The sequence below is a fragment of the Chiloscyllium plagiosum genome, unplaced genomic scaffold, assembly GCF_037043375.1.
Source record: "Chiloscyllium plagiosum isolate Xiang-an unplaced genomic scaffold, Cpla_swu_hap1 HiC_scaffold_9, whole genome shotgun sequence".
Classification (NCBI taxonomy): Eukaryota; Metazoa; Chordata; class Chondrichthyes; order Orectolobiformes; family Hemiscylliidae; genus Chiloscyllium; species Chiloscyllium plagiosum.
In genome coordinates, this window is record NW_028270147.1 from 34,745,454 (window position 1) to 34,751,453 (window position 6,000).

Genomic DNA, 6,000 nt, shown 5'->3' on the forward strand with positions numbered 1-6,000 from the left:
AAATATGAAAGCATATTTATGTTGTCATTTGTTGTTTCTAGTTTTGAGCTTTCAAAATGTTTTTTTAGAGTCAAGGTGGGGATTGTGGTTGAGGTGTTATTTTCTGCTCTCTGGGTTGTTACCTATAGCTCTCAATTGTGGTAGCAATGAAGTAGAACTTGATGATGTAACTGGAGATAAGGTGCTGCTGAATATGTCTACCCCGAGCTTGCTGACCACTCCAACCATACAGCACAGGGCATACCTTACTTGCATTTCACAAAGGAAGAATCATTCAGAAGCTCTAAGTCTCTTTTGACATGCATTTGGCACAGTAAATTATTCCTGGGGTATTATAAGTATCCTTTGATTGATAGGATGACAGTCATTACTTAGGCTCACACTGGGCACTTAGAGGCTGCACAAGCTGTTATTTATTTATAACTGTAATAAGAGATTTTTTGATTTAATAATGGATTGCATACTTCTGAAATATACTTTGAAACCAGCTTCTGTAATTTGTTTTTATCTCTGTGAGTGCTTGTTTTGTTTGGAGTATCTGAACATGAAATATAATAAAATTCTAAATATTGAAAACACAGCAACAAAGATGACTGACAGATCCCAGCAAGTGTGCATTACTAATAATTATTTCACTTAATAACAGTAAGTACTATGTGGCAGTTGAATTGGATATCATCCCTGCTTAAATCAAATGCTCCAAACCACTCCTTTTGTAGCTCTATTTTTCTCAATCCATTGTCAGAGGAATAAAACATTTCAAGAAGGATTTGCACCCAGTGAAAACAATTATTAAAAGTTCTGAAGTGCTCATAGCTGTTTTGTCTAGGAAGGTTATGATAGAAATTTTTCAAATTAGAAGGAGTCCAGGACTCTAGTCAAATTGGAACCAGAGTGCTGATTCAAGTAGTCCAGTCCCCAAATCCACCATTCTTTTTGGGGGGGGAAGAGAGTATTGGGGTGGGAGGTATTTCATACATCTACAGTTCTTGAAGGCTACAGTACTTTCAAATGTGGAACTGCCTTGACTCAGAGCTAACTTTCATCATCAAGGTTTCTGAAAAATGATCTGTGGTCTTTAGCTATTTGAGGAAAAATTCTCAACCTACCAGAGGTCTTGAGGAGGTCAGGTGATCCTTTGGGGCGCTCAGGTATCTCTCAAGTTTGGAGAGGTTTGGCTAGCCTTTGGAGTGGTTAAGGTAACTCTGTAGGGTTATTATCAGTAGACAATGACGTGTATAAAGACTATCTGGAATTATCAACTTGTTTAAATCCCATTCCCTTTATATTTTCAAGAAAACAATGCCTACTGTGATAGAAAAAAAGTGGCTTGCAATTTCATTAAATATTTATTGATACAAGCCTGCAAATTATGATTTGAGCTTTAATACTTCTTTACTGCTTTCACAATGTATCTTATCTCAGTGGGGGGCCTGTAAATACACATGTTGATTGCAGGCTCTGTATAATTATAATGGAATAAAATGTCTTTGCCCTGAGGCTATGAGCATACATGTTTGCTTTTACAAAGGATTAAAAACTTTCGGGATGATGTCTTCAACAGGCACTTTGAATTTTACCTTATAGCACTGTGCATGTCCTGTGATCTGTCCGGGGCAGATATTTGGTGAGTTGACACTGGAGGATGTGAGAGCAAAGTGTAGTGGGTGAGGCATCATGGGTTGACATGAGTTGACACTAAGTTAGCAAAGGGACTATATTGGGCTATGAAGGTGAGTGGGTGTCATGAGTTGGTGCTAATTCAGCACAGAATCTGAGATACTATTTAGGGGTATGGGGTCAGTACAGAGATATGAGTTGGCATGGATGGAGCATGGAAACTGTGAGGAATGAGGGCTAGAGGACGATATTGTTTCAATTATAATGGGGATAAAATCCCAGAGAATTGAGGTGGCGTTTTTAAGCTGCCTACCTCAGTACTTGGGATCTGCTTGGTCGCCTGTGCCTCACTTTTAAGGGTGGCAGGATTAATTCAAGTTGGTGTCTGTCCCCAGAATGAAAGCCAATCATTTGGAGAAGTTTCTCACCAGTCAGAATTAAGGAATTGGAAATTTTTCTGAATCTGTGCACCTCACTCTGGATCAGAAGTTGGGCCATATGTCTCAGTGCTTGCTTCTGATGTATTTATAAAAATATTAACACAAGAGATTTGTTTTTAAACTGAAGTAATTTTCAGTAATTATGTGTAAAATATCTTTGTATCTGACAATAGGAAGAAAGGGGTCCTTTCCTCATTGTTCACATTCTGTTAATGAACGCAAGAACATTACTTAAAGAAAAACACAATAGACCATAATCCAAATATAAAGAAAAGTAAGCTGAAGACTTTGCTACTTACATGTGAGCATACCATGATTGGTAAGATTGCTGATTGGTGCTATATACTCAATTATGTAACAAAGCTGTCAGTTAATTTTTTGTCCCACTGAAATCTAATCTAATCTAATTTAATCTTATCCAGGAACTCCTTCCCAAATAACACAAGGCACATGATATGGACTGCAGCAGTTCAAGAAGGCTTCACAAAATATCACCAAGGGCAACCAAAGATGGGTAGCAGCTACCCACCTTACAGCCAGTACTTACATCCCAACTATAAAAATTTAACCTCCATAAGAAAAATAGCTGAGGAATTATCTTGTGCAAAATGATTATTTAAATATTAACCTCTATTTAAATAGGTGACAGAAATTAGACAGAAATGTAAAATATTATTGCATTGCATCAATCACAGGTTGATGGAGAGGTGGAATAAGATAGCTAGATTACAAATATTGGTACAGATAAAAAAAAACAGATAACTATTTTAAAGAATTTGTCCTTCAGTAGGAGCATACCGTGAACTCAATCATTTATCAAAACATAATCATACATTTGATTTTGTAACAATATTATAACTCAATGTCACTATTAATCCAAGGTGCAATATAGAATTAGATGTTATGGAAGAACATATATGTATTTCTGGAGTTATTGTTCTTACTTAGTCTTCTATATGATTGTCCATTGTTACAAAATTGTTTCTAAGTGTAATATTTCTACTTTCTACACATTTCAAATGAAACTATCCTTTAACTTTTTTTTGATTTTGCAGAACGTTTCTAGATGGGAAGTAAGGACTGGCTATCCTTCAGTAACACTGGAGCAAGCAGGGTTTGGGCTTGAAGTGGAAGGGAACATCAACAACATTAGATCATTTTTAAACAGGGCTGCCAAATCTATTACATGAGTGATGTGTCTAATAAGCTTGAGTCTACTTAATGCTGAGCTCTAATAGAGATGATTACTATAAAAGAAGATTACCAGTAAAGGAAACTTGTTAAACTGTCTTTACACTGGTATACTTTCTTGGATATTTTCCCAGTGCTTCTCCCCAGCATTAGCTTCAAAAACCAAATATCGAAGACAATGTTATATTACTCACTGGGTGCTACTCTGTATTCAGCTAGCAGTACATTTCTGACCTTCTACATCTCAATTAGTAAATCAATTTACCAGATGACGATAGTCCTCTAAATTAACTTCCATGAGTTGCAGATAAGCACAGTCAATACAGAGAAGATCCTCGTTGGCAACTTATGATGCACTCCAGAAACTGCACCACAGTTGAACTGATGGCACATAATGATGCAGCACTATTAAAACAAATATAAAGCACCTTATGATATGGATAATGTTATAGTGGTGCCTGCACCCATCCCTTTATCTAGGTAAAAACAATGACTGCAGATGCTGGAAACCAGAATCTAGATTAGAGTGGTGCTGGAAAAGCACAGCAGTTCAGGCAGCATCCGAGAAGCAGTAAAATCAACGTTTCGGGCAAAAGCCCTTAATCAGGAATACAGGCAGAGTGCCTGAAGGGTGGAGAGATAAATGAGAGGAGGATGGGGGTGGGGAGAAAGTAGCATAGAGTACAATAGGTGAGTGGGGAAGGGGATGAAGGCGATAGGTCGGGGGCGGAGGGAGGATGGAGTGGATAGGTGGAAAGGAAGATAGGCAGGTAGGACAAGTCATGGGGACAGTGCTGAGCTGGAAGTTTGGAACTGGGGTGAGGTGGGGGAAGGGGAAATGAGGAAACTGTTGAAGTCCACATTGATGCCCTGGGGTTGAAGTGTTCCGAGGCAGAAGATGATGCGTTCTTACTCCAGGTGTCTGGTGGTGAGGGAGCGGCGGTGAAGGAGGCCCAGGACCTCCATGTCCTCGGCAGAGTGGGAGGGGGAGTTGAAATGTTGGGCCACAAGGCGGTGGGGTTGATTGGTGCGGGTGTCCCGGAGATGTTCCCTAAAGCGCTCTGCTAGGAGGCGTCCAGTCTCCCCAATGTAGAGGAGACTGCATCGGGAGCATTCGATACAATAAATGATATTGGTGGATGTGCAGGTAAAACTTTGATAGATGTGGAAGGCTCCTTTAGGGCCTTGGATGGAGGTGAGGGAGGATTGTATTCTATGCTACTTTCTCCCCACTGCCACCCTCCTCTCATTTATCTCTCCACCCTTCAGGCAGTCTGCCTGTCTTCCTGATTAAGGGCTTTTGCCCAAAACGTCAATTTGACTGCTCCTCGGATGCTGCCTGAACTGCTGTGCTTTTCCAGCACCACTCTAACCTGGACCCCCCATCCGTTTATCTGCAAATGTTTTTCTAATTCAAGTTACTCCACACCACTAAACCCTCCAGTTCTCAATCAAGGTTGGATGGTGTTGGCATGAAGAAGGACATAGGCCCTATGATTGTAGCGCGAATAGTTTACTTTTTTTGATTACTTGTTCATGGGATGTGTGCATTGCTGGCAAGGCTGGAATTTATTGCTCATCACAATTATCCTTCCTAAGGTATAAATGAGCCATCATTTTGAACCATTGCAGTGTATTTGATGTAATCATATTTATGATGACATTCCGGGATATTGGCCCAATGACAAGGAAGAAACTATACATTTTCAAGTCAAGGTAGTGTGATGCTTGATTAGGAACCTGGAGATGGTGACATTCCCTGCTACCCTTATGTTTCCAGGCAGCTGAAGTTGCAGATCAAGAAAATGCTGGTGACTTCACTTTGCAAATGCTGCTTGAATTTTCTCGGTTACTGATCTGAAACACTATCAACAGCTGGAGCAACCGGGCTCAATCTTCTGTGCCTACTGAGCTGATAACAGTTGATGTAGACTGCACTGGCTCAGTTCAGCAGGAACAGAAGTTGTTCCCCTTTGACAACACTTACAGAGATTCATGATCAGCTCAATCTTCCCTCTGAAGGAGGAGTAACACAGATTCAAATTAATGAAGGAAGCATTTGGTCTTTGATCTTTTATGACTACCACCTTTATGATTTGTAAGTACGGTTACTCTTATTTCCATCATCTCACTTACAACAATATTCCAAAATACTCACTGAACCTTGTAGTTGAATTAATTTTCAAAAATGTAGTAAGTTATAAGACATCGTAGTTAGTGCATGTAATATGTAGCTAATCTCTAACACCACTCAATCAAACCTATAGGTTCCCCCAAAACAGTTGCACCTTATGTATTCTTTTTCAGAAATACCCATGACTAGAGGGCATAGGATTAGAGTGAGAGCGGAAAGATATAAAAGGGACCTATGGAGCAACGTTTTCATGCAGAGGGTAGTACGTGTATGGAATAAGCTGCCAGAGGAAGTGGTGGACGCTAGTACAATTGCAACATTTAAAAGGCATTTGGAAATGTATATGAATAGGGCGGGTTTGGAGGGATATGGGCTGGGTGCTGGCAGGTGGGACTAGATTGGGTTGGGATATCTGGTTGGCATGGACGGGTTGAACCGAAGGGTCTTTTTCTGTGCTGTACATCTCTACGACTCTATGATAATAATGAAGTGTAATCCTAAAGTTCTATCGAGTACATTCTATCTAATTGCATTTGCAGCAGTACAGCACATGCACCAGAGACAGAAGGCAATAAAGTCCAAATTAGCATATGCAATTCCTTAATTGGTAAGTTA

At 39.9% G+C, this 6,000-nt stretch overlaps 1 long non-coding RNA gene across 2 annotated transcripts in view; it reads left to right on the forward strand.

Annotated features, from left to right (window-relative positions):
• Nucleotides 1-3,350, forward strand: part of LOC122554268 (uncharacterized) — a 76,045-nt gene extending 72,695 nt beyond the window's left edge. For both annotated transcript variants that reach the window (XR_006312952.2, XR_006312953.2), the window contains exon 6: nt 3,116-3,350. This is a non-coding gene — a long non-coding RNA (uncharacterized LOC122554268). The remainder of the gene's footprint in view (nt 1-3,115) is intronic.
• Nucleotides 3,351-6,000: the final 2,650 nt, after the last annotated feature.